Here is a 19,145-nt window from a genome sequence, read left to right as displayed (position 1 = left end):
ACTACCATACATATTTAGTGAACGAGTAAGCAAAAAATAGTCTCTATTTCATTACACTTTCCATACACTCATTGCTTGAATAAAAGTTTAAGCAGCAAAATAAAACGTCCAATATTATGGCGGAATTTTGGCTGCACTGAAAATATACCGATCATTTTTCACCGATTTTCGAGTTCTCATTAAGGACACGTCTTCCTTCTGGTTACTCTTGTGTTGCTACCACGACCTTATCATATCATCATATTTACGCATATATATTATATTGAAGTATAATTCTAGTGAATCGTTATACATTTTTATAAAGTTCATAAGTCACAACACTTAAATTACACGCATTATAGTAATATGTTATACAAGTGCACCGACAGCGTTGATAAATACTCGTACGCTCAACGAATACGTCTCTTCGAGTTCATTTTCAAACGGAGTCCACGCGAGCGTTATTATTTGGGCACGAATGAATGAAAATGGATTTCCGTTTCCTCTTTCGTTTCGAGTTATAATGTTTTCAAACAATAAAATATTATTGTTTTGATAATTTATTCGACAAAAAGTTGAAAATCTACTATCGCGTTGCTTATAAGTTATAATATTATCAGTTTGGTACTCGATTTAAACATTTTGCGAAAATTCGACAAGTTATCGAAGTGATGAAAACAAGTGCAATATTTTAGCTGAAACCAAAGTTTATATTCGAGGCCCGCCAAAAGTTGCTTATTTTTTTTTTTTTTTGGGACGAGAGGGTTGGGGTATCGCTTGTTTTTAGTTTTCGACGTTGTTCGCACCCCCATAAAACAAAACGCACGCACGTCGTACAGTTTTATTTTTTTTCACATAAATATCACATATAATATATGGACCTAACGCTAGATATATTATAATATAATTCGTGTCGAAAGTTTTACAAGCGGACGCGATTTCAGGCGATTCCACGAAGAAAAAAGTTTAATTTCGGGCTGACGAATCGTGGATTAATATTATTATCTCGGTGCTACATATTTCTATCGTACACGTGGAGGACCTGTAGCTGTGACGTGTGTTTTTCCAACTCGTTTTGTTTTTCGATAATTTAAGCGTAGCTCTGCCTTTTATGATTTTATAACCACGATACCGGGTTAACGGTAACGATAATTCAGTTTACAATACCCATATTATAACTTTTTCATTGTCAACACCTATAGCTTAACAAACATCAAGCGCCGTCGTGTCTACAGGGTGCTATGGAGTGTCAACGTGTTAAATGTATAATTCGTCGCGAAAGCAGTCGACCCACTCTGTATATTCAAATTTGGACTTAATGCCCATCACGGCCCAGCTGACGGTTGGACTGGTCAATAATAATGCAATGTGAATATTACAATATATTATGTTAATTATTATTGACGCTCGTTGCTCAAACGCGCACCTAAATCATATTACCTATTATTATTGTCGTTATTATAATAATTATTGTTATGTGGCAGACTCCGCCGCCGCCGCCGCCGTCCATCGCGATTGCACGGAAGGTTATTGTATTAATAACATTATTACACACTAGTACGCACTACCCGAGCTGACGCCGTCGCGCCGACAATTTATTTTTTTTTTTATCGTCTTCGTCATGTTAAAAACGAATAATTTTTAATCAGCCCCGCCGACGAGAACGTTCGTGATGTGTGCAATAATCGGTAAACCGCGCGTGTTATCGTATAGTTTTAGCGAGTGACTGTTATTATTATTATTATTTTTTTTTTTTTGTTACCTAAATAATATATAAATTAATATGTAAATACCTGTAACGTCGAATATTTTCGGCATTTAACCTTTAATTATTTAGTTTGCCGTCGGTCACCGACCCATTAAAAATATAATAATACACCTACAGGTTTCGCATCGTGAAAATGCTTTCGAACAACCGAAGGTATAATATGCAATGCGCATTCGTATAATATAAAATAAATAACACATTGGTTGATAATCCAACGGCCCAAGGTTTGAGATATTAAAGCGATCTTAAAAATGAAATTGAGACATAAAGAAAAGTATTAATAGATGCTAAATAAAGCATCGATAATCGGATTCGTATACAATGTCTTTGAAACACAGTTTAAAAGCGCAAAGGCTGGACAAAACAATTATTATAAGATTCGTCAACTATCTTATATATTAACCATACCATTATAATGCTTTCTCGGACTTAATTAATTTTACGGCCTGACGTTTAAAAAAAATACACTTAAAGAAGAATAGTAAGTATACGTGTATGCCACTTAATATTTTAAAACCAAAGAAATTATTTAATTTTTCGTCGGTATTTTGATAAAAATTCTTAATTTTACCATATTTGTAATCCAAAGGAAATTATAGGGCAATGTCAAGAACAATGAAGGCTAAACGTTAACTGTTTTTTAAATAAAACATCGATATTAACGGAAAATGTAGGTACTCTATAATTGATATTATACGAAAAGCCCACAATATCATAAACAATTGATGGATCAATTTAAAAAAAAAAAATCAAAAACAGAAATATGAAACTTTTATATAACGCGTCAAAACGTTATGGTAATATTAAACATTTTGAGTCTTAATAAAATTATAAGTTTTTACGAAAACGATATTTTTAAAAAGCAAACCCAAACTAAACACCAGTAATAAAATATATTAGTAGCATCCAATAACAGTACAAATTAGCTCTAAAAATTTCTAAAACTCTAAAAATATCTAAGCTGAATAGTATTGATGAACATAAAAACTTTTCAGGTCCATTCAATTTATTAGTATACTGAATCCAAGATTGAATCAACACAACAATATGCAAAACAAAATATAAAAAAAACCCTTTCAGAATATATTATATATATTTTTATATTTTATCATATTTTTAAATTAATAAATTAGTCATCAGAGAATGGCTTTTCTTTCCTCCATTCTAAATGTCTTAGAATCACTATATAAATATTTTTTATAGACAACAATGCCCTTTGCCAGTCCTTAGTTTTTCTCGACTTTGCATTGCTATGCTTTGTAACAAATGTTGATAGCTATCATAGTTTTTACTGGTAGCTAATAATAATAAAATAAAAAATAACTAAATAATAATATACCAAACGTGGGTTTTTATTGGTAACAAACTCTTGAAATAGGTAGTACTAAAATCCACGGCTACATAAAACATAATATCCACTTGGAATTATATTAACTCTATACCACGGTCAACTAACTAATAAAAACTGTAATTAGGAGCCATAGCGGAAAACACATTAAACCGAGATTTATCCAAATCTAGCAGTAAAAAAAAAGACCGACGTGTCCTAACACGTTATCTTAACAATTTTCGACCACTGATTGTCTATACACGCCGTGGAACGACTTCAAAACGGCTTTTAACATAATATATAATAATTACAATGTCACTCGCTTTTCTGTTTCGATACACGTTACAAACGTCGTTATATTATTATTTAATTAAACTGTGCAAAACGTGTGTGACAAGTCAAATGTTCCGGAAACGTACGAAAGTTAAAGGTATATTATTCGACGAAAAATCTACCTACGTGGAAAACAATGCCAGGAACAAACGAGTATTATACAGAACTGTTGGTATTTATTTTTTAGCAGCGACGGCGGGTCGTGGGTACTACTGTACTAGGGAGCAGTAATAGTAATATTTCATAAATTTGAATAAACAACGAAACGCTTTAATAATATTATAAAATAGGGGTAGGTATACAGTCGGCGGCGTGCGACCCGTTTTCTCCGAAACCGACGAATTTTCCGGGAAACTTCTGGAAAAGGAAAGTGCGCCAGTAATACTATTATATACACGTGGCATGCGAAATCGCCGCCGACTTTGTTTTAAATTTCGTCCCTCGCTGCAGTGCACCGGGCAAGTGCCCTAGCGATGGGTGTATACCGCCTTGTAACGGGACATTTCAATAATAATATGTTATTTCGTGTACCGACGGTATACTGCGAAACACGAGTTCGCATGAATATTTCATTCGGCCTGGTGACGTCTAAGTCTCCGACGTAATGTATTATGTATAAATAACGTGATCTGCTCCGCGTGGATCTAAAAACGAAATGGCGGCGAATTATTATACGATAAAGTAGAGAGAACAGATACGTCCAAAAAAAAAAAAAAAACGCCCACACGATTGTAAATAAAATTATTTCGACGAATTTTATCAGCCCTGAGCAGATTGGCTCCAATGGCATGAAAGGGCGAGATCATAAAGTTACATTGTCCGTGTCGAATACAAAAGGTTTTATTTGAAAAAAATTCATTTTTGAAATCAAAGAATCAATGTCTCGTACTTGACAAAATGTATGAAAAAAATATTATATTTTACGCACTGTTGAACCTGTTTAATTAAAAATATAATATAAATACATAGTACCATGTCTCTAATGGTAAATTGTATACGAGTTTCCAAAAAAAATATACATATTAACAGAATATGCGAACGTTTCGGGAAGGTGCGTAGTAATATTACGATATTATCTTACAAATTTATTCCAGGGGGGGATATCATTTAATTTTGAAAAACAATATTGTTAAACATTTTGAGATTCAGAAAATTAAACGGCACACGATTTAACGGAAATAAGACACTTTGAACAATGTTTTTTCGTTAGTTATAAAATAAGTTTATTATTTAGCATTAAATTCACACCAGAAACAGTTGACTTTATCATTATAAAATGTCTTTATATTTTCGCAACATCTAACACTTGTAAGTTAATTAAGGGCCACCTGTAAGTTAATTTGCATTTGAGTAAATATGTTGCTTTCAAATTTATAAATCATAAATACTATAAATTTAAATTGTTTAACAAATGCTTAATTTAACAAAAAACTGTCATAGCCGGATATTATACTGTTTAATCTATTTAAAAGACGCTTACAAATTACCAATATTAACAAAAACAACTTTTTTTCGCTCACCATTTGTAAATCGTGATTTGATGTAATAACAATCGTATCTGCGCACTAGCGTTTCCGTCTGTGTGTATGTGTATTAACACTAGAAAAAAACAAAATTTAAATCGAGAATAATTTTTGTTTTGAAAATATTTAAAATTTAAATTGAATCAATAGCGCCTTACTGCAGAACTAGTATAAATATTATTATTTTTTTTTTTAATATTTAAAATCTAATTTTAATCCCGAATATAACGCATAATACTCTAGTCCGGTAAATTTATTTCGTCAGTCGTTTCGAGAAAAAATAAAAGCACTGCTCGATAGAATTAATTCGCGTTTAAAATGATATTATATATTCAAGTATATATTTTCATTTCGGTCTGGCCGTTCGTCGACAGCGCAGATTCACGCGACGCATTATATATTATATTGTTGCGACCCCTGTGCGAACGACCCTTTCACAGGAAACGTTTTTTTGGTGGGGAGGGTCCGGTGACTGTGGACGTGTATAATGTATATATGCGTACAGTCGAATCGAACGCGCGTTTCAGCGAAATTCTCGATAATAATAATAATAATAATAATAATAATAATAATAATAATAATATATTCCCCAACCTAGCCGAACCACCTCTATCGCAGCTACCTCCAGAATCGGCTGCGGGGTGTTATTGAACGTCGCTGGTACCGATTGCGTACGACTATATTATATTATTGCATTTTATTGTTCGGGTACACCTATATATTGTTATTATTATCTCAGACCGTCTAGTTGTTTGCATCTCGTTCATTGCTTCACGTACGTCCGAAGACATACTGAACACTATTTTAAATCAATATTCTTATTGAATCCCCCCCCCCCCGATTTATTAAAAAAAATACTGAGAAATTTCTTCTTTCGAACTACCAAACTACCGGCGAGATCCAGTTTGCTGCCAAAAACTTCCCCCGAGGTTGATGCGATCGTTGTATTTTCTTTTCGACTAGAAGCAGTGTCTTCGGACAGAAAAATATAAGACACGCATGATTGTAAGATCAATACATCTATCGCTTCGATTAGAATTAGATCTAAAGTAAATTTATATAGACTTGAAAAACTTATTTTTGAAAAAGAAAAATTTGGAATTTTTAGTGAAAACACGTGGGCGACGATAACACAAATATTAACCACGTGGTTGGCTGGAAAATAGTATACTTCGAATATACTGTACCAACCGACCGGGTGAAAGTTTTGGCAACACTTGACAAGATCAGAAATATCACATGGAAATAAGCGCAAAATTCAAACTTCACATTGATCATTCACCGATAATATGGTTATGGTCCTAAATCCTAAGTACACCATGCAGTTAAGTCTAATCACGTCATTGGTCATGAAAATTCGATATTTGACGATTTTATCAGCGTACTCTGTACGCTTTCATTAGTTTATTATAAAGTTATTTTGACAGCATTCTAACGGTATACCTAAAGGCTAAATCTCGGATCTCGCAAACCAAGCAATATAGTGTTATTAATAGAATTAATTTAATATTATTATTATCAAATAAATCGTTACATTATTTTTTACTGTTTAAAAAACACATCGTCTTAAATTTGACCGAAATTGTTAGTATTTTCTGTCGATGCTGTAAAATCTAATAACCAGTGAAATTTATCTGATGTAGGTATAGTTTGAGTAGGTAATACATTCAACATATTGCTGTAATATTAGTAATATTAACTTCAGCACTTATGGACACACATTTGAACATAATAATAGGAGATCGAAAATGTCACCACTGTTATTATACTAAAAACAGTACTAAACTATGCATTCGGTGTACATTTCAGAATTTCAGAATCATAAATATTTTATTAGTATAGATATGAAATTACACAATTCGATTTGCACAAAATCGTGTTTTTACAATCTCATTTTTTATAGTTTTTCTTTACACATTAATCGAAAAACAAAAAAAATACTTCTCAAAAGTACCAATTACTAATGAAGCGTATTTCCCGGTTAAACATTAATAACGTGAGTTTGGCAGCTTGACATGAAATATTATTATACTATAATTATAAGACTGGAGTCTGTTTGAACGGTTCCGAAATCGTCAAAAACCTAGTATTTGTAAGTTTCTCTTTCCACAACAATCGAAAATCAAAAAATAGTCACTCAAAAGTGCCAATTAGGGATAAAATATTTTCCACTTGGTAGGTGATATGTGCACCAGTACCAATTGGATTTTGATGTGACCGAAAAGTTGTTCACAGAAAATAAATAAATAAACTACATTGTAAAACCAATAGGTATCTCGTTTTGCTCAGAGTCTAAAATCAAAAATAACTTTTAGTGTTTTCTTTGGTGTTTCGCGGTTAAAAACTATAGCAACAAGAGTTCGTTTTAAAATTGACATGAAATATTATTATAGTACAGGTATAAGACTCGAGTCGGTTTGAAAGGATCCAAAATCGTTAAAAAGTTAGTATTTGTAAGTCACAAGTCAAATGATCACTCAAAAGTACCAAATAGGTTTATAATCTTTTTCACTTGATAGATAATATTATATGCACCTGTGCCGAGTGGATTTTGAAGCGGTCAAAAAGTTGTTTGCAAAAAATTAAAAAAATGAACGACACTGCCAAACAACTAGATCTTTAACTTTGCTCAAAATCTAAAATCAAGATCGTTAAGTGTTTTCTTAGGTATTTCCCGATTGAACATTATTGTTGACATGAAACATTATTGTACTATATAAGATTTAGGTCTGCTTGAATGGTTCTGAAGTCGTCGAAAATCAGTAAGTTATTTATCCACGTTGAGGCGTTTGAAGTCCTCAACGAATAATAATATCATACAAATAACATACGCAACAAAAAAACGTTTAAAGCGAAAACACTCAAACAAGTCTACAGACAAAAAAAAAATGTTTTGTCGAATTTCTGATATTTTTTTCCTCAAGCCTTGATCCCATCGATTGCCTGTCGATATAAATCCTAGAACTGAAGTGCAGAAAACCAACAGGTTCCATCAATTGATTTAAGTCTGTATTGTAATACTATCATAAATTAAAATAACAAGTCAAGACAACGAATTCTGTGGACGTATTGCGTGTAGTTATTTGTTATTAAAACACATCGTGCAGACGATAAAAAAATATGTATAAATATCGTAATATCTTTGAGACCGGAAAAATGTCAAAACAAATTTGTGCAGGCGAGTATGTCCGCGAATTTAATCAAATACAGCCGTCGCCGTTGTTCAGCTAAAGCTATATAGCTGTGGTGTAAGAAAAAACCTAAGATTGGTGTGGCGGCGGTGGTTGACCTCGAAAAGTCACGTTGCTGGTGAAAACGGGCTTGATATAGAAAAAAATGCTGAAAATCCCAGAAATGCGTTTCGGTGGCAAAAGGGCAAAAAAAAGTCGTCGCCGGACAATATTCTACTGCTCGTTTCCGACTGTACGACATTTTAGCGTTCCACTCTTGCCTGGATAAAAAAATATAATATTATATCACAGAATAAAACGCACAGGACGATCAAAATTACAATCATTTGTCAAATCGGTGTTTGTGTTTTGAAAACATTTAAAATGCTTTTTATTTTTATTTATGCAAGAAAAATTACATTTTTTACCATTTTTTTGGTTTACCATCGAAACCATCGTAAACCATCGAACATCGAACAAATATTTTGTTTTTATACTAAAAAATGTATATTAGAGGTCGTATGATTATGAGTTGCAAATTTTTGAACGATGAAACATTTGCCATGCACAACTTGCCGGTTTGGAATTATTTAAAAAACGAACTGATTTCTTCATCATGACAAAGCACATGACACATAGATGGACTTATTGTAGGGGGCGCATAGCGTGCCACCTTTACCGGTATGTAAATCAGCCCACTAAGGTTAAAAAGTCGGTATATATTATGTTATATTTTTACCACCATTTGTTCATATTAAGTATAACCCAACAATATAGTATTGTCGTTGACGGGAATAAACCTCGTAAGTACAATATTCACGATTTTGAGGTTTCAGTGCACCTGCTGAATTCGGGAAAAAAAATTTTTTATGGATCAAAATATCTCTTATGTGGTTTCTGCATCTTGGTATTTATGAAAAATAATAAACGATTTCTCCTGTGCGTGTTACCAACAATCGTTCATGAAATTGGTACCTCTTATGTGCTATTTCCATCGTAGAAAAATGTTTCAACGTGTTACCAACTTACCAAACACAAATCGTTTATAAAATAGCTGCCACGTGATTTATTTTATTTAAAACGTTTTTTTTGGGTTTACTGAAAACTACAATTTTTGTACAGAATAGGTTTATTCCCGTCAACGTCGATATTACAGTCGATAGTGGTAAATCTGTTCATTGAGGAATCAAATCCCTAGTCTGCCCATGTGCACGTTCGACGATAATAATCACTCATTTTATATTTCATTATTAAATCACCTACCTACCTATTAAATAAGTAATAATATAATAAAAGTATTGTAACCATACTTCTTGTATACGGTACTTCACGTGGTTCTTAAAGTATTTATACACACGCACACAAACACAAACACAAAAAAACGCACACACACACGACACACACATACTCACACATAATATAATATACTATACACAATACAATATTTAATAACAAAATATGTTGAAATAATTATGATAATGATATATAATTTAATGGTTTACGATATGATAACATTCGCCTCGTCGTCGTCGTGACGTACCTGGGTGCGACGCTAATATTATATGCGTCATCGCCGGGACGAGGGATCGTGTGGTGGTTGCAGAGTAGGTAGTGTTGGTAGTGGTGGTGGTGGCGATCGTCGTATTGTCGTGTGGGGTAGTGGTAGGTGGGGTGAAAGCGCGTTAAGGGTGAGCGTACACTTATATTATATGCGCGCGATAGGACTTCCGGTGCCGCCCTCGTGGGGTTGCGGAAACGCACTGAAAACGGACATTCGTACATATATCTACATTCGTCCGACGATTAAACGTCGTAGGTATATAATTATAATAATGTGTTGTAAGCAGAATGACTCGACTTGCCGTCACGTCCGACCGCGGTAACACGGCCGGTATGCCATCGCGGTGTCGAGATTCATGACAAGAGAGAAATAATAAAAATATAACGTAATATTATTTTTTAGGTAAACCTGTACACAATAATATTATCATTATACCGCGGTACTCGTAACAACAACAACAACAACAACAATAATAAATTACAAAAACATAAATAATGACAACCACAACAACGATTCGTCAGATTTGTATACGGAAGGTGCACACGCGGCAGACGAGACTCGTGTAGTCATGGCCCGCGTGTGCGGGTGCGTGCGCGCGTCAAAATCAATGCTACCGGCCGACGAAGCGCGCGCGTGGGTGTGCTCGCGTGTGCGTGTCGCGCGCGCGCGCACCCGCGTAACTCGTACGGGTGCGTGTGCGATATTTCTCGTGCGTATACGAAATCGTGTGCGTATCGCTCGCGTACCTACTCGCTACGGCGGCGGCGGCGGCGTCGGCGTGACGACCACTTGTTTGTGGGTGCGCGCCGCAATGCGCTACCACCCACCGCCGCCTGCCGTACCGTATCGCCTACACCACCTACACGGCCAACTTAACCTCCACCACCAGTGCTACCACAAAATATTCCGCCACCGCCGCCACCGCATAACGGCGCGCCCTTTTACCTGCGTCGTCCAAAGTCGTCGTAGTCGTGGTCGTGATCGTCGCCGCCGCCGCTGCCGCCGCCGCCGCCGCCGCCGTCTGAGCGTAGTCACACGCCCAAGCCGCGATCGTAACTGGTCCGACGGTTTCCACTTATTGCTCGAGATGTCGTCTCCTTCCGGGCCGCCGATTCAGGAACGGGGTAGGTGCGGGACAGACGCGGCGGACAGAACGAGTTGCGAGTGACAGCGATGTGTAGACGGGGACAGACAGTTGGTTGGCGAACGAGCGAGATGGCGCGTGGATGGACGGGAACCGGGTGAGAGGAGAGGCGAGCGAAACGCGACGGGAACGGCGGAGAGGACGGGGGGAGGGGAGGAAACGACGAGAGAAAAAGAGGTAAATGGAAATGAAAAAAAAGAGAGCGCACCCGCGATCGGCGCCGAGCAACGGTCGTTGTGTTCGGTTTAGCGGGCACAACAATACAGAAGACACTTGTTGAGCGGACGCCGGGAGTCGCTCGGTACCGACGCTCCGGCGTAGGGACGCGGCGTCGTGGTCGTCGCCGTCGTCGTTGCGCGCCGCCGGTGGTGGTGGCGGTCGGCTAATGTCGTCGGGCGGCGCGTGCGCGTGCCCGCGGGATCGATGCGCGGCGCACCACCGCCGTACGTATCACGCGCCGTCCGCCGCCGCTGCCTCGCGCCCGCGATGCCGACACCTGTTACCGCGCCATCCCTCCCACCCTCGACCGCGGCGGTCGGGGGGTGGATGACAACGGTAGGGGGTTGGGTGACGAGGGTGGCGGCGTATAGTCAACGGCGGTGGTGGCGGCGGCGGTGGAGGTGGTAGTGATCGGTATGGTGGGGATGGAGTCGGAGGTGGTACGGGGAGAGTAGTATCGATCGCGTTCAACCCCTGTCGGACGTTCGTCGACGGGCGAAGGGATAGGGTCGTTTCCCTCGTCCCCTCGCCGCCGCCGCCGCCGCCGCCGCCTCCGTTTCCACTGTCGGTGTATTATTGCACATACTCTCGTTTCGCGCGGGGTACGTTCACCCTGACGGGCGCGCGTAAGCCAAAAATTCTTTTTCGTCAAGAGATTGTTTTCACGCGCGAAATCGGTTGTTTCCGATCGACCATTTTTTAATTTCTTCTTATTCTCGTCATCCCCGTTGTGAGATATAATTTGTTTTCCCGCAACCGCACTCACGACGCACATAAAAAAATACTGTTTGGTTTAATTTATCGTGCCAACCACCACCCACATAGAAGGCCACGTGATATTTTGTTGGTTTATTATTATACCTGTATCATCATTAAATTACGTTTGATTGAAATATAATATCGAAAATTATTTCATTCATCCCCGCTGTGCCGTCAACGACGTTGTCGTCGGTATTCGAGTTGTAATAACAATAATAATATACATCGTCTGCTCGCGATAGCATCCGACCTTGAAAATATTGTGCATAGTATTTCCCGGAAAATACTACGAGGTTTATTTTGCATTTTAATTCAACGTGTACAGTAACGGTATAATATTAAAATATATAGTCGTAACAACGGAAGCAATAGTGTAGTAGTCGAGGGTCGGAGAGGTATCTTGGCGGTCGCGGGAAATTTTGTTTACATAACTTTGGGAGGGAAAAAAATAAAACAGAATCCCAATAAGACCCGTCGAGTGTAATAATAATTTACAAACGATTACAACAACAAGCGGCGGTCGTGAATCATGATCGATCGTTAAAAATATTGTTACCTCACTCGACTTTCGTATGAATGATTACAAGTAATAATAACGTAACTTATTTTACTCGGTACTCGGCGACGAGATGTTTCGAGCGTTTGAGTTTATAGTAAAACTCTCGAATAATATAATGTGTGCGTTTTTCTTTTGCACATAACCATGTCACCTGTTTTTTTTTTTTTTGTTTTTCACGGTTGAACAATAATAATTAAATTGTGTCCAATAATTAAGCACCAGCCGTGTAAAATATTAAGCAGAAGAATAATTCAATAACTAACTTCTAAGAATCACACGACAGGGCAATCGAGACTTTTTCAGCACGTGACAAGTGCTTTTAAGACGTTGTATAAAATAAATAAATTAAAGCGCAGCGGGACCTTATAGTCTCCTTTGAGGCCTAGTATCTGGTATCTGACCTAGCTGGTGGGATCGTTCTAAAATAACTTAAAATAATGACTAAAAACACTTACGGTTTCATAATTCAGTCAGTGAAACAGACATTTTTAAAATCATATTATAACACATAGACGTATGTCGCAAAATCATTTTTAAAAAAAATTCCTTAATGTTTCAAATTAAATCAAAACAAGGGTGACCATTATTGGTTACAATGAGGTGACTGACACCTCCTAGACAAATGTGAAATTATAGGAAATTTTAATTGTGAATTATCAACTATTTTTACTGATGATATTATACTGCACGACATATTACATAGTCATACTATTTATCTATGTTGCTGTAGATCATTTTTTCAAAGTAATTAAACTGATATTTATTAATCATTTCACGCCTCGTTGTGCGCATCGTTTAGATCTAACCCGAGGACATAATATTAATTATTATATCCCCCCAAATATTACGTTATCGACGGAAGCGATGAATAATGAACGTTAAATGAGGTTGACGAAAATTATCAGATATTATATCATTGGAAAATTAATAAAGCTGATTTTATAGTCAAAACACGCACTGGTCGTCGACCGTCTTTACAAGAATTATGTCTATATTATACTACAGCACCTAAAAATTAGAAATTAATCAACTCAGGTTGAAAATATTAGGGTTCAAAAACAAATACGTTACTATGCCATCGTCATCGAACATAATATTATGATAAACTGCCATTTTTATATCGATTAATACTTGGTCTCATACAATAGTGTATTATTTTAATATTAGCCTGTGTGTGTGTTTCCGTCATCTGGAAAACATACTTTATGCGAAAGTTTAAGTTTAATATTAACTGAAAACAAAATATACCACGACTATCGGATGGATAACACCGGGAGATCGGTAGTCATTATTACCTATGTGATTTGGATTTTGGTTTGCTTGTTTTCAATGACACGCGTTGTATTATGTTTTAACTACTTGTACACGTTTATCGGTGAAAGGAGTTCAGTTGTGTAGGTGTATTGTATAGGGGTGTGTTGCGTGAATGCGTTGTGTCGGTATACTATAAAACACACTGCCTACATAATTTATTTAGCGTACGTAATTTGATACAAATGCATAAGACTAGTTTATTCTAATTAACGGTCCTCGCTCGCGATGGTTCCCGGAGTAATTGTATAAGAAAAGCAAAACTAAAAGCTACGCGGAAACTGTGCGATACCACCCCAAATAATTTCTTTTCCTGTTAACGGTTTTGATCCCCTAGCACATACTTGTTTTCCAAAATAACTGTCCGTTCTCTGAACAATTGTTAAACTCTCAAAAATATATAATATGCTCATAACAACGTTTACCTACAACAATAGGTATTAGGAACACTTACGATTCCTGTTCCACATTGACCACTACAATTATTGAGGTCTACGACCTGAAAAATAAAAGTAAGTCCAATTATTTAGTTTTCGACCGTACGGGAAACTCTTATCTGTATTATTATACCCAATGTTTACAACAAGAAAACGGTTAAGATCTCTTCCACCGAAATGGTTTTTTGTAAATCGTTTACGTTAATGTTTAAACTTCTTACAGTGGTCCTGCGCGCAATAATTTTCTCGAAACACGTTACGAAATTGCTTCATCACACACAAAAAATGTAATTTATAACACCGCCATTAATGCATAAATATTATTATTAAATGCGAAAAAATATTATTTACGATAACGGTAAAACTTTAGAACTAGGTAACTTTTTGGATTTAAAAAAAAAAAATAAATACTTTTAATTTTTTCGTATCGTTATATGCACGCGTATTTTATTATACATCCAATTACGGTATCGCATGTGGTGATAGTGTTTTTTATTTTTATATATTAAAATAATATCCATAAAGACCATATGCAACTTTTTTTCGCAACCCTATATATGTGTATATAATATATAATAGGTACCATAACCCGCGTATTTATGCCAAGTTACGCGTACCGGCGGCGGGCTATACCGTCATAACTTGGCGCAAATCCAAACGGAATTTCTTTTATCTCCGTTTTCAGCCACAATTTTCATGTATACGTTTTCCCGCACTCGCATTATACGGCTCATTAGCTTAAGACATTATTTATGCGGCGTCGGCCACGGTGTTACACATACGCGCATAATAATAATATATTATTATATCATTATATTATATATTTCTCCGTAAGCTCGTGATGCGGCCACCGAAAACTTACATTATTGTCATAATCTTTTTTTTTTTAAAACTTCGGGTGAGTGAAATAATTTTTAAACTGTACAACGTTTCGGCGATTAATATATATACATATACCGCCAGTCTCACTGCCATTACTAGGCACGTAAGTGTACCACACCGCACCGTTGGTGCACTGCCGAAGGACGCAATCATTTTAACTATGGATCTAATCAAATTTTGATTTTCGAATTTTCGAATTTCACTAAATTAGAGACCGCAATATATTTTTTTGCACTATTACTAGCTACTATTATTTTTTTTTTCAAACTAGAGGGTCCTTTTGTTGCCGTAAAACATAATAGGCCAGCGGATGATTTTTAAGAAAATTAAAATCTCCATCTCAATCAATTATTGTTATCAGACTGTAAATAGGTACGTCGTAACAACTCATAAACTACGATTTGCCTGAATATAGATTGTATATTACCTTGAATTATTTTTTACCAAATTTATCAAAAAATGAAAATCACCTGTGTGATAAAAGATTTACTGTACAAAATGAAAGGTCTCATTTGAAAGAAAAAAAGGATGTATCAGGATTAGATACTCACGAATTAATGCTTTAAGAGAAAAGAGAAAATGTCAAAAGTGAATTGGAAATGAAAGTCGTTGAAATACCTGCACCGTGGATTTAGTTGAGTTAGTTGAGGTGTTTGACGTTATAGGCGTTTTCGATAAGTAACAGAAACATGTATAGGTGTTATATTGAAATATTTTTATATTTTTTTAAGCGTAGATATCGTTAGTGGTACGTTGTAAAACTCGATCGATCGATCGCAAAAAAGTTACTAGAAAGATATTGTAGCGGCCGTGAAAGCAGCGGCCGTAATTAATAATAATAATTATACAAATCGGTATTTTTTATACCTATAGGTTACAACATTTTTTTTCGGGTCTGCGAGGCAAAGAAAGTGCGTAGTAGCCCGCATATAAATATAATAATAGTATATCATAATATGCTCAGATTATGTGACATAAAACTGTGTAAAATTTCCAAAACGTTAATAATTAATTTTCGCAACTTTCGACCCTCAGAAAACGGCGTATCAATATTATAACAGGACGTAGCGTTGTTCGTCCTAAACTTTGGTAAATAACGCAAAAACCCACGCAAAGTTGTGCCAACGAATACACAGACACGTTAAAAGCGCACAAGCCATTATACATAATATTACAATATCCCTATTATACAAACACAGATTATTATTTATTACACATATTATTATTATCTATTTCTCATGATTAATCACTATTGTTATTGGTTTTGCACACCGTTAACACGCGTGGCCTTATTACAGTGATAGTCTTATGGTATAATAATAGTAATACAACGTATTAGTTTCGCATGAGCGACAAAAAATCAAAAATGCAGCGTCAATCGTTTTAGGACTTTTAATAATATTGAGTGTTTTTATTTCCAGAAAGAGACGGGTGGGCCAAAGTCAAAATTCAATGTTTAATAATAGCTCCAAAAATAGACCGCGCTGAAATATTATAAATAATTTTAATTTAATTCATCATGCGTACCTATTGGGTGCTTCGACGGATCGTATACTGGTATCTAAAATTGCTATACAATATATTATATATAATAATCAAACGTGTAAATGTAATTATTTTTTTCTTATGGAGAATTAATAAAGGTCTTGAAAATAATTTGTAGAACCTATGCCGTCCCCCTCCCTATTCAATCATCTATAATGATTTGGTGTAAGATGAGAGAGTGCAAGAATCTATAATGATTTGGTGTAAGATGAGAGAGTGCAAGAAGCCGCGATCTTTTAAAGTCTTAACGACTATAATTATTATAATATACAATAATTTATTAGTGATTATAATTATTAATAATTACTAATTAAGAATACGATACATTATAGTGCGTACCTCTGTTGTTGTACTAACAGTATGTAGCCGAGTGAAAGTCCAAGTTCAAGTCCAAAACTGATATAACCATATATATAATGGTCCCTCACATTAATTTGGCCCTGTTATTGTCTTTTTGAAGAATAATTAAGTATGTGTTCCCATTAAGCATAATACTATTGTTTATTCTGTGCAGAAATCAGGTTGTTTGAATAAATTGTTTACCATACAGTTAAGACTTTTCCGACAAGTTAATCAGACGTACCTATTACATAATCATTATTTTTATTATTATTATTATTATTATTATTGTTGTTAGATTATCAAAAGTCCGAGTCCATAAATTAAAGCTATACGTTTACAAGCATAGCGTATTTTGTACAAACCATCTACGATACCTACATTAAGCTTAAGAGGTAAGTATATAAGCGAGGGAAAATCAAGGAGACATGTTTTTGACACTAATTGACAGATATTCGTGTCTAATGTGAGAATTATAATAATACGTCGGGTTTTATGTACGAAACAAACCAAAAGAGAATTCGTCGATACCTTTTACGACGTATAATATAGGTAGACTACGATATTATGACGTATTATTTTGTTATTTATTATTGCAAGTCAACGGACTTATACAGACACGGATACGGATACCCAAACCTAACTTGTTATGCGACAAAATAAATATAACACCGCCGTCGAACTTACATATATTATTATTATTTGGACGCAAAGCGCGGAACGGCGATATCGGTATTATCATCGTTAGGACGACGAGGGACAGCGTATAATAATAATAATAATAATAATAATAGTAATAATAATAACAATAAAAATAATAATAACAATAATCGTTTACGGAAAAGTTATTATTGCGGTCGGTGGGTAGGAGGGAGGAACGCAACACGACTTACCAGCGATCCGTACGTAAAATATGCGTTTGTGCGCCATCCCTCCCCTCCTCAATACCGGACACACCACCGCTCGACCGCTTCCGCTGCAGTGTCTAGACTCCAGACGATTTGGAAGCGGTCTGCGTGTTTATACGATCACGAACAGTAAAGCTTTTCTCTCCCGCAGTATATTATATACAGTGCAATGCACGCACTCACGGTCTTCATAACGATTCCTGTTAATATCACCCAACTATGATACTTCGGTCTGCGGTTGCGTAGGTACCTATGCGTCAAGATTTTCAAAAAGCAGTTCTTCTCGATACGGAATCATCGAACATTTTTTTTTTTTTTTTTGAACACATTGTGTTTGACACTCAGGAGATCTCTGTCCATTCGCGATCTTCACAACGATCCCTGTTAGTATTGCACAAGTATAATATTTAAGTCATCCGTGGTGGAATACCTTTGCATCAAGATTTTCAAAAAGGAACGCCTGTAATCGATACGAAATCGACATAAAATGTTTAAAAAAAAAACAATGTTTGACATCCAGGAGCTGACCTCTTACAACCAGCAATCTCTTTTCATAATTCAACTAGGTGGTTCGTGCACTCAAATTATATTTTTATAATTTTTAAGCATATTCAGATGAGTAAAGGAATTTCTTTAATAATCCAGTAGGTATCTACGAATCTCTAGGGTAGAACCTACACTATACTTTTGTTCTGAACATTGACGGACGATTTTTTTTTTTTGGAAAATGTTGATAGGAATATTAGAACAAGTGGTTTCTGATGAGTTTTCCTACACCTTAGTGTAACTAACCTATAAGGAATAAAAATGTATTTATTATTGAAAAATATACGAATACGAAATGGATCAAATTATTTTATGACTTTTGAAGTTTCTGAACCGGCGGATGGACATATAACATTCACTGAGAACAATTGACTCGTCTAACTCGATAAAATATGAATGTAGATTGTGGAATGTTATGCTTATGGCCACATATATATTCTAAAACCTCATATTTATACCTGATTTTTACAATTCCTTTTTTTTAGACTACTTTGTAATATTTAATAATAAACAATAAATCAATTAGTATCCATCACTAAAAGTAAAACAACTCAATTTAATTTTGATCTCAAAAAATTTACAGAATAGATTAGAGAGACTAGGGTTAGTTAGAAAATAAAAGATTTTATTTGTCATTTTAAGACTGAATTTCAATACCCAAGGAAACCTTTGTTTATTTTAAAACATATATTAATTACTCAAGGTATGCTCAACATATTTTAAGATTAAAAATTTTGAAAAACGCACATTGCTTTTGCGGGTAGCAGTAGGTCATTAAAATGTTGTTGATTTAAAATAAAATTAAGAGAAAACGAGTGTAACTGCAGTTATG

The 19,145-nt window shown here is 35.6% G+C and overlaps 1 protein-coding gene across 4 annotated transcripts in view; it reads right to left on the bottom strand.

Annotated features, from left to right (window-relative positions):
• LOC111040924 (zinc finger protein 853-like) overlaps positions 1-11,271 on the bottom strand; it is a 53,332-nt gene extending 42,061 nt beyond the window's left edge. The window contains exons 1-2 of one of the 4 annotated variants that reach the window (XM_022325000.1): positions 10,610-11,271; positions 4,931-5,009 (exon numbers count right to left, since the gene is read on the bottom strand). The gene's annotated coding sequence lies outside the window, so the exon portion shown is untranslated. Of the gene's footprint in view, positions 1-4,930; positions 5,010-9,643; positions 10,209-10,609 lie in introns of those variants that run through there. The other 3 variants (XM_022324999.1, XM_022324998.1, XM_022325001.1) reach the window with 3 other exon arrangements.
• Between the last annotated feature and the right edge of the window lie 7,874 nt (positions 11,272-19,145).

Source organism: Myzus persicae, unplaced genomic scaffold (genome assembly GCF_001856785.1).
Source record: "Myzus persicae strain clone G006 unplaced genomic scaffold, MPER_G0061.0, whole genome shotgun sequence".
NCBI lineage: Eukaryota > Metazoa > Arthropoda > Insecta > Hemiptera > Aphididae > Myzus > Myzus persicae.
This window is presented reverse-complemented; position numbering and strand designations above follow the sequence as displayed.